Source organism: Anthonomus grandis, chromosome 15 (assembly GCF_022605725.1).
Source record: "Anthonomus grandis grandis chromosome 15, icAntGran1.3, whole genome shotgun sequence".
NCBI classification, from domain to species: Eukaryota; Metazoa; Arthropoda; class Insecta; order Coleoptera; family Curculionidae; genus Anthonomus; species Anthonomus grandis.
Genome location: NC_065560.1, coordinates 16,876,748 through 16,897,319, shown reverse-complemented (window position 1 = coordinate 16,897,319; position 20,572 = coordinate 16,876,748). Strand labels below are relative to the sequence as shown.

The 20,572-nt window shown below is 30.4% G+C and overlaps 1 protein-coding gene across 2 annotated transcripts in view; it reads right to left on the bottom strand.

The window, feature by feature from the left end:
- The window catches only part of LOC126744862 (innexin shaking-B), a 256,450-nt gene that overhangs the window by 99,445 nt on the left and 136,433 nt on the right, over window positions 1–20,572 (bottom strand). The window contains exon 1 of one of the 2 annotated variants that reach the window (XM_050452432.1): window positions 7,935–7,953. The exons of the other annotated variant lie outside the window; for it this stretch is intronic. The gene's annotated coding sequence lies outside the window, so the exon portion shown is untranslated. Of the gene's footprint in view, window positions 1–7,934; window positions 7,954–20,572 lie in introns of those variants that run through there. 2 annotated transcript variants of the gene reach the window in all.

Sequence of the window (20,572 nt, the reverse complement as noted above, 5' to 3'; positions counted from 1 at the left end):
CTTGCCTCAAACTAGGAACAAATAGTGCTTATAATAAGGTCCCAGTATAGATCCTTGAGGTACGCCACAGTTATATGTCAATAGTTCACTTTTCTGGCCATTTAGATACACGTATTCCTTTCTATTCAATAAGTACGATCCAATCAAGGCAAGTACAGGGTGTCCCATTAAGAATGTTCCTCGGCTGTATCTCAGTAATGTGTCTATAACGATAAAATTACCTTGCCGGCCAAGGGAAAAAGCTACCTCTGCCAATCCACCGATCAGGGTACCGCTGATGGAACGTTCACACTTGTACCGCAAAATGAGCCGGGCATCCGTCATGTTGTAAAAACATGTTGGCTCTTATAACCAGATGCACCTCTTCTAATAATGCTGGGAGCTCATTTTTAAAAAATCCAAGATATCGTTCTCCAGTTAGGCTCTCATCAAATAAAAATGGATTTATAACCTGAGATCCTATTACACGGCACCAGACATTAACACACATTCCCTGATGCTGGATCTCGCGCATCTAACGAGGGTTAGTTTCAGACTAATAGTGCATATTATGTCTGTTAACTCCTCCGTCACTATTTAACGTTGCTTCGTCTGTCCATAAAATTTCGTTGAGAAAATTTGGATTTCCGAGCAACATATTCTCCATCCAATGACAATAATCTAGTCTTCTGTCATAGTATTCTAGGTTTATTGCCTGGTGGAGTACTATATGACATGGATGAAATCTATATGCAAAAAAAATTAAATTAAGTAAGTATCTAGGCACTTATTTTTGAAAAATTGTGTTATACCTGTGTTCCTGCAAAATTCTGTGAACTACAGAACGAAGTATGCCTAAATCGCCTGAAATAGTTCTGATGCTTAAGTGCGGATCAAATTCTACATAGGCCAAACAATTTATTATGTTTTCCTCCGTTCTCCTGCGACCTTGTCTACGGTAGGTTGGATGGACTACAGTACCTATTTTCCGAAAACGACGGGCCAAACGGAGAAATATGCCTCTACCCAGACGCCGGTTTTGAGAAAAACGTTGAGCATTTTCAAAACATTCATAAAAAATTTTGATAACATTTACCGACTCTTGCAAAGCCAGACGCATTTTAAATTAAAGTCAAAGAATAAACTCTAATCGAAATAAATAACTAAACTTATAGGACCACCAAAAACTTTTAAGCAGCTGTCACAGAGTTTGTCACCGGCCTTTTTGTTTTTTAAACAAATGCAAAGCCAACTTATTATTAATATTGGCATAATTTAATTAACTATTTATTTATACTCGAATAAACTGCTAACCGATAGTCTTATATAAACTTTAATTTTTAGTTCCTTTATAAACACAACTAATATGTTGCTGTATTTTTTTCAATATTATTCTTATGTGGTATTATTTGTTGCTACGTTATCCAAAAATTTAAAACGTTCCTATGCATGGTTTTCCCATACTGTATAGATTTATTCCCGCCGAAACTCCTTTATAAAGAAGTGTATAAATAAACGCCACCTTCCGGAATTTCTAAAAAGCTGGTATACCAAGATTGTTTTTCTACACAAAGATTCATTTAGACACCAGTTTTTTTAACCCGGCTGGTAAATAGAACTTAACGACCATATTTGATGTTTTCACTTTCTAATGAACACATTTTTTTTGTAACTTTAGTTAGAGATGTGATTTCAAAATGCGGTTTTTACTACATTATTAAGCTTTGTTCTCCGCTCTTAATACCGTAAAAAAACAGACATGGTTGCATGTGAGTTTCTTAAAATAATCAGTCAAATAGCGTAAGTTAGAAGTAGACGCCCCCTAGCGGGTCTTAGGAAAATTTTCCAATAATATCTTTTTGGTAGAAAAAAAAAGCAATTAAAGAGTTTTTAAATAAAAGTTGTTTTAAAAAAATTGTTGCAGCCAAAGCCTACTTCATTATCATTTTTCTCATTTAAGATAGAAACTCTACCCACCACTTTATTTGACATTTGACAGAAATGGTTGTTAAAACATTTTTGTAAGGAATACTTTGTAGATTATTTCGATAATATTTTGGGATGCAAGTTATTAAAGGTTTTTTGGAAAAAATAAACTTTAAAGTTTTTAAGTAGCTAGAACGCCCTCTAGCGGTTGACCAATGAACTTCAAAATATTTTCCAGCTGTTTTTTTTTTGGGCCACTTTTATGCTATTTTTTTTTCAACGCTCTACGATTATTGGGGCCTGAGATACAGCCGAGGAACATTCTTAATGGGACACTCTGTACAACCCCCATTTCTTCTAATTTATCCAGTAAAATAATATGATTCACCACTTCAAAAGCATTTCTTAAGTCTACAAAAATAGCTAATACAATATTACCATTGTTCAGCTTGGTTGAGATATAGTTGAGCAGATCAACGGTGGCACCAGAGTACTATTTTTAAGAAATACTTACTAATAAAAATCATATGAGATATATTTTGCAACAAATGATGTTATTCGCTTTTCCAATAGCATTTCCAGAATTTTATAAAATACACTAATTATAGAAATTGGTATATAGTTAGTTTGTTGAGTTTAGGATCCTGATTTCTATATTGGACACACTTTGGATATTTTTAGTTCTAAAGGGAATTCACCAGTAACAAGAGTAAATTTACACGTTTTTTAAAATATTTTTTACATGTATTTTTATATTGATTAGGTCAAGTACGCCGATATTATCATCGCCTGGTACTCCATTTTCAGGTTTAATTAATATTTATTAGTATTATGCTATTTAATTCAATATGATCTGTAGGTTCGAAAAATGCACTATGGTCATATTTAATTTGAATCTTTAATGATGAATGAATCATTGAATCTCTCTAAAATATATATTCAAACTATTTGCGATATCTTTACTTATCTATCTATTTTTGATTATATTTTTGTATATTTAGTATATGATATTGAATATATATTTTAGGTTTGAACCTTCTTTTCGGTTACCTCTAAACTAATCAAACTGTGATCGTCTAGAAAACTGTCCTCAACTTCAATATGACATTCAGTTTTTTATTGGTAGAGCAAACCACATGATCTATTATAGTATGTGTATAGTATATTTTAGTATGTGATATTCCGGTAGCATTTAAAAAACTATATTTATTGACAATGCAGAAATTATGTATCGTTAACAAATTTTTACAATTTTTTCGTGTTTAAAGGTCTTTGTTCTAAGAGATTAATATTCATATCACCTAATACAATATGGTTTACTTTATGTTAAGATATCACAGGTTTAAGCTTTATTCGGAACTATTTATTTGGGAGGCCTATCTAACTCTACACATTTAACATTAGAAATGAGGATCATCCCAGTTTATTATATATTGTTATTGTCGAATGTGTAATTTTGCAATTTTTGAAAATCATTTAAATTTCCAGAAATATATTACTATAATTGGTGAAAAAGGAGAACCTGTACACGGTGAGATACACCATAAAAAAATCTTAAATAAAAATGAAAGTTGAATGATATATCCTCTTGGAGATCTTAAAAATGCTTTCAAAATTATGGAAGGCTGTATTTCAGAAAAATCTGCTCTGTTTTATAAGAAAAATAATAAATGAAACACATTTTTTATTTTTTTTAGTATTTCATTATTTTTTCAAGTATCTCTTAAGAATTCTAAACATGTCAAGCTAGTAGATATTTTTATTCGCTTATTTGCTATGTTTTTTTTGCCGAAAAAAAACATTATTTATAAATATGCGCATTTTATTATTACAAAATTTACTTAAATAGTAATACGTATCAGTAATCTTATTTTAAGAACAGTTGACTTTTGGATCAGTTTAAATGAAAAGCAGCACCTCTAATTTTTAACAATGGCGTCAATGCTATACTCTAGCTGACTGTACCCATTATTTTTACTTATGGTTCCTAGGATAAATGTTGCCTACAGACAGCTCAACGTTTTAACTAAATGCATCCAGGTCAAAATGTAAGGCCGGAGTATCTTCGCTAACTAGCAACTAAATTTTAAAAAAACTGGTTTTGTCACGAGCAAAAAGAGAAATCAACCAAGATTAGCCTACGAAACAGCGCAAATTTAAATTCTGGATCAGTTTGCAATGAATTCTTCACTCGACGAGCAGATGTAGCAACTACATTATCTCATCAATAAATAAGAAATGTACTTAAAGTTCATAAGTCTCATCCCTATAAACTGCAAACTCTAATAATTTGGTGACGATAACGCGGATTGAAGAACTCAGTTTGGTGAAATAATCACATATAGAACTATGGCAGAACCTGGACTAGTTAAAAATATTTGCTTCAGTGATATGTTTCTATTATTTGAATAGGCATATTAATAAGTAAAACTATCGTTTCTTGAATGCCAAGAACCTAGTACTTAAAGAAGAGCATACCCAGTACCGCCAGAAAATTAATATTTGGCTGGTATATACGGAAATGGTACTTTCGGCCCAATATTTATACCAGAAAATTTGATTGGCAACCTATCTCCTAAAATGATACAGAGCTCTATCCAATCACTAATATTGCAGCAATTAGAAAATGAAAGGAACATACACAGAAATTTATCTTTAGAAGAACGCTTACTACAATTCCAACAGGATGGAGCACCTTCTAATTATGTAGTTTCCATTAGACAATTTGATTGAATGCCGATTGAATGACCACCTAGATCTTCGGATTTAACACCTCTTGACTTTGTGTGAAGTCACCTAAGATGCCTGGCACTTAGAACACAACCAGAGTAACTTCACTATGAAATGGCTTAGGAATGCCGTGCTACATTCAGAGAAACATTTGTAAATTTACATGAAGAATTTTATAGTAGGTTTTATTAATCATCTTCAAAATAACAAAAATCATTTTCAACACTTAATTAAATAATTCTAATAATTAAATAAAATTTAAAAAACATGATTGTTTTTATTTATTTTTTCCTTAATAAATAGACAAAAATTTTATGGAAAGTTGCCTTTATATCATTATCATTGCAAATCATTTTTCAAGAGCCTTGAGATAATGTATCACTCAATCCTCCTTTGTATTTAAGATTTTAGGAGTGTATCTCTCCTTCTCCAAGGGGTTGCAGATAAAAGTGTAGTAATGTGCCTGATTTAGTTCCCCTATTGTTTTATAAAAACTGTTTTTAGCTTTTTTTTGTTCAGTTTTTCGTGCTTACTATATGGCCATTTTAGGTTTTAAATTCATCAGCCTGTATATGGTTTATATTAATAAAAATAATACACTTTTATTTTAGGAGGACTTGAACATATAACTCAAAGTTATATAAGCTTCGGCCATGTGTCCATATTCCAATCTCAATTAAACATATTTATTTATTAAAAAAAGAAATTATTAAAAAGAGAGATTTAATTAATATATAAAAAAACGATAAAGAAAACTTGTCTTAATTCACCTGGTCTCCGGTCACATGGAGCCTCACCAAGAAACTGGCTGCTTGAAGTCTCGATTGTGAGAGATAAGAGCTCAAGTGGAGGATAGGTTCTCATTGTGGAGAAACCAGACTATTCTAGAGCCACTCATAAGGCATCACAGAATTTAACACCATCACACTCTCAAGGTGAAGCAATCGAAGAAAAAAAAAGAAAATAGAGAAGAAAAGAAAATTGGAAAACGAAAACTCTGAAACAATTCGCTGGTTTGATGCCGGTACGACCAAAGAAATGGTCTATCACTCACCTCGCTAAGTTTCCAATCAAATCTTGAGCATCCTGCCAAGAAATTACCAAATCATGTCAAGATGAGGTAAGAGAGGTTCAATTAAAGCTAAATGAAACAATATTTTTGGTAATCTGCATCTTCTTTGGTTGGGCCACAAACTTTTACTTGTACTGCTACCAACACACGGGAACTAAGTCCACGGAAATGCCAAAAGTGAAAATTGATATTTACTTTGACAAGTGAAAGACAATTAAGAAGCAGAAAAATTAGGGTATATCCTTAAGTCAGTAAATCCGCGTAGCGACACTAGGACTACCAATACACCAGACACGTGTTCCACTTATTAATTTAAGATGAGCAATAAAATGTATTTCAGTTATATTAATCATTAGAAATTGTTGGTTTGTTTACTTGATAATTAAAAACAAGTGATATTATTATTTATCTAAGTCATAAATGAAGCATTGTCTTAATTTTAATGAAATCAATTTAAATAGAAAAAAAATTTTACAAACAGTGACAGCAAAACACAGGCATTGAACAGCTTGTAAACTTTTATTGCTAAAAATTCTATTTTGTATTTACTCAATTTTTTTAAGCAAGAGTTAACAAAAATCTGCAGTGTTTATTGCCTTCAGCTTCCAGAAAGTCAATTCTTTACCCTTAAAAATCCATAGAATGATTATGAGAATAATTAATGTATTTATATTTTCATAACACTACTATAAAGTGTTTAATTTCTGTTAAGATTCTTACTATCTTTTTGACCTTAAACTGAGACACATTGGTTACTACCCGACATTTTAAGGCAACTGATTAAAAATTAATTATTTATTTATTTTTTAAAAGGAATATTGAAAATTCCGCTAGGACATATTTATCACTCCAATTATTAGTTTTATCAGAACAACCTTTTAATGTTAATTCTTAATGATAGTTGTTATATTTAGTTATTGCAGTTTCGTTCATAGCTAAAAATCCCACTTGGATATGATATCGGAAATAAAAGTTGTAAAAACAAATAGGTCTAGCATATCCCGCTTAAGAAACATAGTACTCAACATTTTTAGACTTAGGAATAAACTAATGTCATTCATTTGACAAATATAAAAATTACTTGCTTAGATCGCCAAATATTGTAAAAAAAAAATTCTCCTAGATATGCTTTAATCAACGTCTTATTTTGGTGTATTTAAGTCGGTAGATTAAATTATATTATATTGAGTATTTTTATTGCAACTAGTGATAATTAAATTATAAAAGCTGGTAGAAATATTTTTGTCTATATGTATATTTTCTTTAAATAATTAGTCAATAGCATCGTTTACAAGATACAAAAATATAAAAACAAAATTTTTTTAACTCTTCTTTCTTAAACTCAAGTTTATCGTGTATTAATGCTCAAACATATTGGGCATGATTTTTTAGAATTCATTTACTTGCCATAAGTTTAATTTAAAAAAACTTTATTTTAATTTTAACCGGTTTCTTTTGGCCTAGTTTAAACTCAATATGTTACAATTTTTTATTACAAAATTTTATTATTTAATGGAGTACTCGCTTAGAGTTAAATAGACAAAATTGAGTGAGATGGCTAAAAAGCATCTTATTTTTTGTATTTTGTTGCGATAATAAAGATGATTCTGATCAGAAGAGGCAACAAAAAGTTATAACTAATTTTGTTGTTTAAATATAAATAAATCAAGAAAAGTATCGCTTGTATCAAAAAAATGTGTTATTAAAAAATCTTTCCCGTAAAATGTGCAACAAAGAAAGATCCTTAAAACTCGGAAAATTCACACATACATGTTTACAAAGTTTTTCTTTTGAATTAAAACTTAAGTTTTTTCTAATTCGATATGACATTTTTAGTTTATAATTTAATTTTCTTAATTAACTAGTATCGTGTCTTTAGAAGCACAGGTTTGTATCAAGGATCAAACCTAGGTTTTGCTGATTTGGAATATTTTCTTAAAAAACTCGAAGGTTAAAATTATCCTGAAGAAGCCGCTCCTTATACTTTTTACTAACAAGCAGCATAAAATACGATTTTATTACAACGATTTATAGTGTAAAATTTTACCAAGTTTTAAATTTTCATAATTTCCTTGTTAATAAGGCCGCTGGAGCTTCCAGAGTCTAAATAAATTTAAAATTAAGATCCAACTATAAATCAGTAAAAACCTGCATTTTACCTAACAACTTTTAATTTTCGAAAATAAATCAAAAGTATAAATTAAAAATAGCAATAACCAGCACTTACCTTTGCGAAACGCCTGCAGTGACCGGAAGCGCCAGAAAACATACTATTATTACTAACTTTTTGCTTTTAATCAGAAAAATAACCTTTTAAACCTAGTGGGTTTTCATTCAATCCGATATAGTCCATCATAACAAATTCTTCAGAAAAATCAAGCAATACGAGAGACGTACGTTAGCTTTTGAGTATCCATAATTATAATTATATTATCAGTTTTAAGATGTTTTTTTAGTAACCCAGTTAAATTGTGTTGACTTTAAGAGTTAAGTTCCGTTTTGAAATTACGAATTTTACCTATTAGACACTTCAGTGAAAGAAATTTTTAGATCATTTGATAAAGCCAAATTGGGGGACTATTTTACTTTAGCTCTATTATTCAACTCTTAGTCACTCCAAGTTTTTCAGTCTTTTTTATCAGTAAGAGAAAATATTTAATTTGTGATAGTTTTCTTCTGCCTCCTGATACTTAATAGTACGAAATTGGCGCAACTCATTACACCTCAATTTTCTAGCCTTTTGTAAAAACTTAGATTTTACAAAAACTAGGTCTCTCTTCTTCATCATGATTTTAATAATAGCTATCTAATCAAAAGTCCTTGATTTACCAACATTCATAGTGTAAATCGATGTATGTACATCAAATGCCTAATATTATTTCTTGATTGAAATTACACTTTATATATATTTGAGAATTATTAAACTTATTCCAATTAATTTGATAGACTAAGATTGATTGACTTTGATACTTGAATGACAAGAAACTAGTTTGTAACCTTAAAACCTGACATAGACATATTTATCTTGAAAATTTAGAGAAATGGGATTAAACTAGATATTTGGAACAGGTTTCTTACTAATTAAAAAGACTTAGAAAATAAAAATTTACGATAAGTAAATTAAAAAAATAAGATAGCTGTGATGTCTATAGCTTTCTAAACGCCATCATGATATGGGGACTTAAATCTTCTTCTCTGGTGATTTACATATTTTTTATCTAGAAAAAATTAAAAAAGCTATAAAAATCATAAAAAACTCCAACAGATTTCACTCTCATGAATGGCCTTAAAACTTAGACATAAAGCCGGCAGATTTTACAAGATTGCTATATGCAAATTTTGTTTATCTTAAAATATTTATTATAAAATAAATCTAATCAACAATAAAATACATCTATTTAGATGTATTTTAAAATAAATATTTTAAGATAAAATTGTTTGCTTACTACTGGCAACGGACAATAAACGTAACTGACAATTGAAACACCTACGGGTTACTTGCTATCCATCAGACGTCAGATACCACACTTCACTTATGTTTCACACTTCGGTTTCTTTCATTTCTTACAGATTTAGTATTATATGGCCCTATTTAATGAAAATTTGGTGGTAGGTGTAATTTTTGGGTTATTTTTTTTACCTTTAATGATTTTTCATTATTTACTTATGTACCAAATTTTAGACAGGTGTTTCGATTAACGGAGACTCAAATACTGAGACAATTTTCGCGCTATAGTCATGCCAAGTAGTAAAATGACGTCTTAAAGACGTACTAAATAAAGGCAAAAAAATATTTTTAACTAAATTTTAAATAAATATTTATTTATTTATTTGTAAGTAACAAAATAATTACACTTTGGTCGACAATATTTTTTGGTCAATTTTCTTAAGGAAGCATTTGGTACAAAAATACTGACAATTTTTAATCTTAATAAAAGAACGTGACATACTGTAAACGCCGCTTTAAATAAAAGTTTTTTTTTGTGGATAAACGCTATATAATATTTCGGGCGGGCATTTCCTCTTGAGAAGATGTTTACAATTAAAATAAAAGTAAATCATATAATAAATATCATAATTTTTAACAAATAATGTAGTTTTTTATTTTTTATAATTTTTTTATAAATAGTCTCATTAAATCAAATAACAAAACAATGAGGAGGATTCTCTTTACCAATGGACTTTTTGAAGATAGACTGCTACTGTATAACCCATAAAAAGTAAATTAGTTTATTGCATCATATGGCCGCTCACCCACTTTAGTAAGGGTGTTGGGTTGGACATCAAATTGCAAAGGTATAAATGATCTCGAATTCAATACTTGAGATCGTCTCTCCTTTTTTATTTTGTTACTTTTTAAAATTTATAATTATTTTGGTAATGATTTATAAAACGGATGAAATAGATTTACAAAATTAGGTAATACACATACTTAATATTTACCTATGGTAAAAACAAGTAATTTTAAAGACCGCAAAGTAAACGTCAATGAGTATGACGAATATGAACGATTAAATTGAAATGACCCGGCAGGACGACATAAAGATGTTCTTTTATAGACGTCAAAGTGACGTTACTAAAATTATATCGCTCGGGCGTAATATTAAGTCAGAAAAAGTCTGTTCAAGTATAACAATATCTGAAGAAATAACAAGATTTGCGCAACCATATCTGAAGAAAACTTCTCTAGAAGCTCATATGTCTTAAAAACTTTTTGTTAAAACTAATTTATTAAATGCTTTAAATAAACAATAACTTTTTTTAATTAGCTGGTGCATGCTCAGATTCACTTTTTAATGTTTCCTATCGGATACTTAAACAATACCCTTAATTTAGATTAAAACTTATTTTTTTAAGTTAAATGTACATCTGATAAAGTACTGGGTAAAGTGGTGTGGTGATGGTAGTAATCTATATATTTACATATATATATCTATAATTTTTTAATACTGTTAGGAAAACATTTTTACGCATTATTAGACTTAAAACTGTTTTACTTATTTTTTTCACCAACATTAAAAAAAAAATTTCCCAAAAAGTTTTTTAATAAATAAAAAAGATATGATTCCCTTTTTCTTCCAGGATGTGACAAAATCGTGACTGAAATAACAATTAATAATAAAAATATAGGTATCAAACTATACTCATGTTGGTTTATGATTTATGACCTTTTAAACACTAGATCCAGAAACTTTGAATCGGGAACGTAAATGTTTTTAAGCGAGAATAAAATAAAATTCAATTCATAAGAATATTTTTTTATTAAATAAATAAAAATGTGAAGCATGCAACAAGTTTAAAAAAAACTTTGACTAACCTGTACTTATAAAAAGAAAAGTAGGAATGAAATATATATTGATATAGATTCTATTTTTCCATATGCAAAACTTTTATTTAAGTGATTTTGGTAAAATGAACTTTAATTTAGTTAATTTTCTCAGGAAAAGGGCTATTTAATAAATGATTGCGATTAAATAGGCTTTAAAACGCATCACTTGATGTATTATAAAAAACCATTTCAACATCATAATACGGGATATTTAACTAAGCGTGTACATTATTTATATCTCAGCAAATCCTGACCTTAGCGAATTAAGAAAAAACATTTAAAATAAAAGTGGCAACGAAGGACTGTCCAAAAATATTTTTAACTCTGAAAAGTAGCCGTAAGAGGGTGCAACTGTAAAAATAAAGATACAAATTTAAAATTACTAAATTAAAATAAGAGCTTAATAACGCCATTGAACAAATTTTTTGAATAGAAGCATAATAAGATAATAATAGAAGCAAAAACATAAGATTCGAGTTTTATGTAATTATTAATTAATCTAATAAATAAATAAAATATGAAATTAATTAAAGCACGTGAAAGGTCTGTAAAAGTAAAAATGCCGTTTAGAAATGGTCATGCATTCGATATGTTAAGTATGTATTTTGCGTATTTTACTTTCTAGTACTTTATTAGAACTTTAAAAATGCGGATAGAGCTTCAAGAGAGTAAGTTTTGCAGTATTCTTATTGGATGTATCACCCAACTATGTGTTTACTCGTTTAGCAAGACGACTTTAAGAAACTGACAGAGTTTACCCAAATTCGACTTAATAAGATATCGCAGAGTCAGATATAAGACAATTATCATAAATGTTTAAGCTTATATCAATGCTTATCCACATTCAGGTATTCGCAAAATTTCCAGGGATTTGGGACTTGTGACAGTTGTCATTCATAAAAGCCTAAAGCTCTAAATACATTGATAAAGGCTTGAAATGAAATTGTCGAGACAGTGGACTGCCAAGGCAGTTGTGCATATAGGTCTCCTGATGGACACGTCATGCCCCACCGGGCTACCAGAGACCAACGGCCTTAGAGAAACCGATAAGGCTCTCTGGTCTGAAGGACTTAAACTCACTCGGTGGTTTGAAAGTTAAGTATTTGAACCTAGCGCGCATGAGTGCTAGGGACTCTCCGACCTAATGGTCAACGGTTTCATCCTCCTCACAGTACCACTGGCATTCCGGGTTGTCCGCAATACCGATGGTATGGAGATGGCTTTTTTAGTATCAGTGATCGGTTAAAAGACCTATCACTAGCCGAATTTCACGTCTTTTTAGGCGTAGTAGATTTTTGGTAAGTCAGGCAGAGGACCTGTCTTACCTAAAACATATACAACATGCATTACTGCTTTAATAATAATTCTTACTAGATGCGTGAAGTTGAGCATCACCATCATTGCATATTGAATGTATGGTGCCGAATCGTTGAAGGAAAGTATGCTTATGGGTCTTTTGTCTTTGATAGGATTCTATATGGAAAATTATATCTTCAATTTTCAATTATTCATATGCCACAATTATTAGAAAATGTGACTCTTGCGATGAACATGAAATTTATGCTTTCAAGACAATGAATGTCCTGCCTTGACTTTTTTCATGGTGAAGAATAAAAAATTACGTTTACAAAACTCGACTAACGACACGAGAAATACGGTCGAACATAGTATCGATGCATACAATAACTCTTGGTTTAATCTTAGTTACAATTAGCTCAACTAAGCTAGGATTTTTTAATCTGAATATTAAGCAGATCTTTAACATGTTCTAATTACTCCTATATTTCATTTATTTCTTAGTTATTAATTACATAAAACTCGATTTTTCTGTTTTTGCTTCTAACCAGCAGCATCTTATTTATTTTTTTTTAATAAACTAATGTTACTACAAAAATCTATTTAGAGAGATAATAAATCTCTTTCAAAGAACAACTTATTCATTAAAATTGGTTAAAATGTGTACAATGATATAGAGATTTAAATATGATAGCATTCATTTTCTCCCACCATATACATACAAATTTATATACCATATACATATACATAATAAATTTACAAATATATAGTAAATTTACGCAGCTTTCTAATGTATCAAACTCATATCTTAATTTAGTAACGTTGGTCAAATTTTAAATTTTAAGTATTACTGTGGGGTCCAGGGAGTTATCTTCTCGTTAAATAATACTCCGGAGAACTGATATCTACTCTATTCCCACATAACAAACAGAGAAAAAAATAATATGTGACCTAACAATGTGTGTCTTCTTCATTCTCTTTTTCTTTCTAATCTGCCCCTGTCACCTGTCTAGAGAGTCAAAAGAGGCAAGGAGGCGAAAATACAAGCTGGGAAACTCCCCACACACGCCTCTCCTAGTGATACCATAAAATTTAAACATATGTATATGTAACAGTACTAACTACTAACTATATTGCTGGAATACAACAATATTAACATCTGGGACATTATGGAAGTAAAAACACCTAGGAGTGAGTAACTATAGACCTAAGATCGCAATGGAGGGACACAATTAAGGTGCCCCACCCAGAATAAACCTAATAACTTAATAATCTATTTTATTCTTGGTGCAGAAACTCTAAATTGGTTGAAGATGATGAAAATCAGTTTTCCTGCACTGAACAGCGAAACTGATTCCACAGCTTTAAAACAGAATTATACTGATTAATAGTAAATGTTGTAACCTGTTGTTTCCCGGGACTCCTCTTTTACTCAAGACCACGCTGAATAAATCTCTTTGACCAGCAAGATTGTGACTGAGTGAATGTTCTAACTAATATAAGAAGAAAATATACCAATTTTCATTTTCAGATCACTGTTAAACTTTATGACAAAGAAACATAATTCTGTTATACTAAATATCTCCTATTCTACTTAGAGATGCAATGGCTGTAGTGTTATTAATTCGCAAGAAAATACACCTTTGGTGAGAAGACATTTTAATCTAAAAAATGATTTTCTCAATTATAAATTATTCATCCAACGATCTCCTTTTTCTCAACGATCAAAACCCATGAGATTTGCCATTATTATAAACAAAATCTATAATTGGAAAAAACTGGAGGTGAGCTGCATCAGAGATTACTATGTAAAAGGGAATTTCTGTTAGATTGTGTTAAAGCTACAAGTGTTTTTCTAGTAACTAGACAAATACCCAAAAAGTTCTGCATATATAAATTAATTATGTATCTTACAATGCTTAATCCTTAAAAAGAATCGAACAGATCTTAGAATTTTTTTTTTCTTTTTTGTAAAGAAATGAAGAATCCCATGAGTTTCTTTCTATATTGGTAAAAAATTATGTAAATGAATATATATAATCTATTGGAACATATTGGATGAATTTGGAATATTGCTTATCCTGTCGACAACATGATCTTATTCCAAGGACCCAACAATTTGGCAGAATGCAAACCAGATATCATTACAGAGCTTTTATTACAGATCATTACAGATCTTTGAGCCACTTGCTGATTTAGGGTTGAAGCAACCTCTGAATTTATTTCAAGTCCTATTCAACAAGATTTATTACGTGCAGAAGGTGGACTCAGAATAAAAACTAGCTACTTGCTAGTTCTGTATGTATTTTTTGCACTAAAGTGGAAATTTCTGCGCTTCTGCATAAAAGGGATTATAATATTTTTTATCCCATAAGAATCTACGAAAATATCATTATAAATTTTTTTTATGTAAGCCGGGAATTTTATACATGATCGTGGATATAAAACCTCTCATATTATTATAGCAAACTAACAAACTTTGTAAAATTTCTAATTATATTTCACATTGTTCTCCTCAGAAATAAATAAGAATCATACTATGTATTATCCTATAAATTTTAGGAAGAGATTATTGATTAAGTAAGAAAGTAATTTTTTAAGTAATTGGAGATATAAAATATATATATCAAATCAAATGTCAAATCAAAATATATTACATATAAGTTATAACTCACAATACAATAATAACTCAAAACTTCATAATTATAACTATAACTAATTAGTATAATAATAAACAATATTTTGCCCAATAATTAAAGCTAAATAAATTTAAATAAATACCTATATACCTACTTATTTTTTTGTTTTGAAGAGAGTGATCGAGCCTAAATTGATAATCAATTTGTGTGCACCGATTCACTCTGTTTACGAAATGACGCGCATGGCAAGATGGACAAAAATTAACCTGACGACAGAGGCGCCAATAGTTAAAGTGGACATTAAATAATGTAATATTAAAAACAACAAAAATATAAAATATATTTAGATTCAAATACAAAAAAAAAATTACAAATGTTGTTTTGTTTTGCAGGATGAATAATTTTATTGGTGTTCTAGTCTTGGCATTATCTTTCATAGCCAGCTTTTTAATAAAAAATGGCAGCATATTATATACTTTAGGCAGAAAACATGTAATACATCTACAACAAAAAGAATTACTCAACTTGGGTGGGCAAAGATTTTCTTTTAAATTTATTCTTGTGGAGTAACTATGTGACACGAGGGAAAAACTGTTATTTGTTTTAGGAAAGCACAAGAAACAAGATATTATATACAAATTTCTAATGTTAAGGACATTTAACTTTTCATACAATAACAATGTGGAGTATCTACGAGGTTTCTTCGATAAAATATTTAAAATACTATTTTGACAAGTTGATAAAACTTTGAGATTTGCATCATATAAGCCTCCACAAACAACAATCCCGTATCTCAACATTGATTCAATTAATGCATTGCACAATATAAGCATACATTTTCTGTTAAATATATCTCTAAGCTGAATAAATTTGTAAAATAATTTTCTAATTTTAGAGGTCAAAAAGACAAGCATGTTCATTCAATTTTAAATTTGTATCTATAATTATACCCAAATATTTTATTTTATTGACTTCTTATATTTGACTTTATTTACTTAAACCTAGCCAACGGTAAATTCTGTCCAACCCCAACTCTGCCCGATCATATAATTCATACCAATTTTTGGCTGAAAATAACAGAGCTGTGTCATCGCATATGATACCACATTGCAATTTTTTAATATGTTACCAATTTCATTTATATAAGCTAGAAAAAGTATATGACCTAATACCGTACCCTGGGGCACCCCCGTAGTAATTGGTCGCATATTCGCTATAAACATTGTTAATTATCACTTTCTGTTTCCTACCAGTTAAATCATTTTTTATTAGAAGCAGTGCCCTCTCTCTTATACCAACTTTTTCTAACCTCTCAAAAAGAATATTGTGCGCTACCATGTAAAACGCCTTTGATACATCTAAGAAGATTGCTAGAGTCTTTTTATTATTAGCATTGTGGGAATAAACATTTTTGATTATTTCGAATTAATGTAACCTTTAAACTTTTACAAATTTAATAGGCAAGTACAGTTCGTTCTCAGTAAGAGGTTTTAAAAATATTGAATTATTCTGCGTATTAGCCTGTTAATTTTCATAATATGGCAATTTCAAATTTTTATCAATGTTGTTTTGGTTTTACCTATATTTAAAAAAAAAATATTAAAAACATTATCTTTCTCGTTTTCCATGTAACTATCTTCATGAAAAATACAAAATTATGGTTCCAAATGGTTATCATTTATGGTTTTCCAAAGTTTTTTATAATCTTTTTTGCATTCATTAATTTTGTTTTTATAAAATATATTTTTAGTTAAGTTAATTAGTTTATTTAAAAAATTTATATTTTTTTATATTTGTTTGCTAACTCTGGGCAGTAGTTTTTAACAGGCTGCTTTTTAAGATAATCCCTATGATTTATAGAGTTTAAGATACCCTGCGAAACCCACGGCTTTCTTTTTTGAGTTTTATTACTGATGCATTAAAAACATAAGCTTTCTAATAAATACTTGATATATTGTTTAAACACAATCACATCCTAACTCAAAAACTCTCTCCCACTCCAAACCCAATCACAAACCCACTCACCTTTTGGCAATCTTTTGCCAAAATTCTGTCTTTCACAAAGTAGTTAATTTTTCATGGTTAATGTTCATGGTGTTTTTTTCAATGCTTAAGCCAATAGAGTAGTGATTAGTTATTGCTACTTGTATGACAAAAGACTTTCTAAAACCTATTTAATTTTGAATATTTACCGTTTTAAAAAATAAATGATTTATTATAGTCAAGGAGGTTTTACTTTCTCTCGTAGGTTTATTATTGCATGAAAAAAATCCAATATCCAGTGATATTTTTAAAATTGGACAGCTTTTGTAAAATATATACATAATATTTTTGCTGCCCTTGTCTTTTCATTGCTAACTTTCTCATCAGAATTTTTTTTTGAATATTTTTAAGCAGACAAGTTTTAAACTTAGGCCAGACCTTTTTAAATATTTAGTGTTAGCACTTAGTGGTTGTGGGTCTGAAATATGCCATATATATATATATCAGAAAACCGACAACAAATTTTGCAAAATTATACCATAATTATTTGCAAAATTTCAAGATCCTCATCAATGATATTTGGTAAAGAGGGGCATTTATTAATTGTGGATCTAAAATGTATAATAATATTCTAGACAGCCAACCACAAGTTATGTAAAATATACCATCATAAATTACAAAATTTAGTATGCCATTTTTCTTTTTTTTATGTAAAATACATCTTAATATTTTACCGTATTATTATGTCATTTGTAGCAGAACAATTATTATAAGATTTATTTATGTTATCTTCATGATTGATATTAAGAAGAGCCTGTGCTGTATGTGGCATCCAATGGCTGTAGATTCAAAATATGCCATATTATTTTTAGAAAATTTTATTTTTTTAAATATTTTTATATGCCTTTCTTATTAGTTCTTTGTAAAATATACTATAATATTTTAGAAAATCCACGACAATTTTGGTAAAGTATACATAATTTAAATATGATATGGTTAATTAAATCTTTAAAGATATTTCATAATATTTTACGACAATTGAAGGTCCTTCCGACCGCCTTTTCAATTTAACCCTTAAAAGTTAGCAAAATTAAACACACAAAATCATCTAATTGCTGGATCACATTGACAAAAGAACTACACAGGATGAGATTTCTCTAGAAGCACCTCAGTACTTGAAACTCACAACATCTTGAAAACTAATTATCAATATTTTTTTAAATCATTAACCATACATATTGTCATAATGTTTTAGAAAAAACTACAAATGTAAAATATACCATAATAATTTACAATTGTTCAATGTGTTGCTTTTGTAGTGGGAAGTCATCAAGATAATTAGGAATCAACAAATAAATAAATTTACCTGCCATTAAACGTAACGCCGGTTGCACTTCGGTAACATTGGCTGTATGCAGAACACACCGTCATCATCCTTGTTAAAACAACATTCCGTTATTCTTGGGCCCGACCTTCAAATATACCATATGCGAAATCGAGATAAGGAACGCAGCCCTTCATTACTCGATTACAATTTTTTTATACATTTATTTTTTAATTAATAAGATCTTGTACTGGATATAGTCATTACTATCAGAGTCTACACTAAGATAACGTGTCTTTTGATTCCTTAATATTAACTTACTCTAACTATAGTTACACATTTAATAGAAACTAATTGTACAACGATACGCGATGTACGGCATGAAAACAGGAAAACAGAGTTGGATGCATTCGGACAATCGTGAAAGCCCTTGGGACCAGAGGAGCGGCGGATAGTTTTCCTTAAATTTCGTGATGTGCGGTATCACAGAGAGACTATGTTGTTAGTAGATTACGATCTTATTGACGAAACGAGGACAAAATATAATTAGCAATCTCAAAAATCTAGTCAAAATCAAAAAAGCTTGGTTTCAACAATTTCACAGAAACCACTTTAAGATTAACGTTTACCTTCATTTCGAATACCCGATCGGAAACTCGATGAAGAACTTTCTGGGGACCAGAATATGAATGTTCTGGCGCCTTTTTAACTAAGTTGTGTAAAAATACGTGAGAACATTTATCTAACTGTTTAAAGTAAAAAATTCTGGTCGAACTTGACGCATGAATTTTATAAATTCCTCTATAAAAAAATTAGGATCCGGTGTAAGTTCTTCTGGAAGAAAGAATTCATCTAGAAGTCGAAGTGTAGTACCAAATAAAATGCAGCTGGGGATGCACTGGTATCGAATCGAATATGAGTTAGTAACCCTAATAATACCGTGGATAATGTACGCACCCAATTTTCTTCAGCAGGGCACATTATGGCTGCGTTGAAAATGCGATGCCAGCGTTCAAATAGGCCGTATCACTAGGGGTGATGCGGGGTACTACGAATTTGTTGGGTACCAACAAGTTTTGATGGTGCTTAAACTAATCTCGATTCAAATTGCGTGCCTTGATCGGTTGTTATGCACTTAGGCAAGCCGTATCTAGAAATCCACGTATCAAAGAAGATACGAGCGATCGTTTGAGCTGACATATCTTTAATTGGAGTGGCCTCCACCCATCGCGAAAATCTATCCATCATAGTGAAACAGTGAGTATAATCATAGTATGTTAATAGTGGACCAAAAATATCTATGTGTACTTGATCAAAACCGTCCGGGGCGACAAATTGACCCGGAAAAGTTTATTACGTCTTTTTTTACTTTTGACGCCTGACAGCCCGTATATCCGTTCCGCTGCATGTTTGACCATGGTGACTTTGGCAATAGGGTGTGATGCGTTATGAACCATGCGGAAAACTCTTTGACTTAGAATTGTAGGCACATACGGTCCAAGCCAACATAATGTTGTTAGACCTCCATTAAATTATTTTAAGCTTTAAGGGAGAGAAGTCCTGAGAAGTTTTAATGTCCTTTAATTGCTGGTTAACCGCCTGCTGTTCAACAAGTTCATTTAAATCAAATTGTAGAGGTAGAGCATCAACCCGAGAAAGTGAATCTGCAACTTTGTTATAGTTGGCGTAGTTGTGTAGGTAATCTTTATCACTGCGCTGCTTAAACGTAAATATTAACGGTTTGTGATCAATAAAAACTCAAAATTCGCGAGATAATTTCCTCCAAGTATCTAAAATGTTTTAAATGTATCTAAATATTTTTATAAACCACGCTATAAACCGCCGTAACTTTCCAAGTGTAAGCACTATATTTAGTCTGAGCGGATGACAATTTTTGAGAAAAGAAAGCCAGAGGTTCTTAGTCTTTGCCGAATGATTGCTCTAAGGCTGCTCCAGTGTTAAAGTTTGATGCATCAGTCCCTAACCTAATATCGGCACCGATGCGAGAGAGAACCAGTTAAGTTGCGTTTGCTAAAAGGTATTTTGCTTTTTCGAACGCTTCCGAGGACTCGGGAGTCTAAACCATCTTACATCTATCGTTTTTTTACTGCACTTACCAAATAAGCATTAAAAGGTGCGAGAAATGTAGCAGCATTAGCCAGGGAATAACGATAAAAATTTATCATTTTAAGAAATCGGCGTAGGGCCGCAACCGTTTTTGGCTGCACGAACCGATGTATCGCCTTAATTTTTTTTGTAGTGGGGCGGATGCCTTTTAAGTTAATTAAGTATCC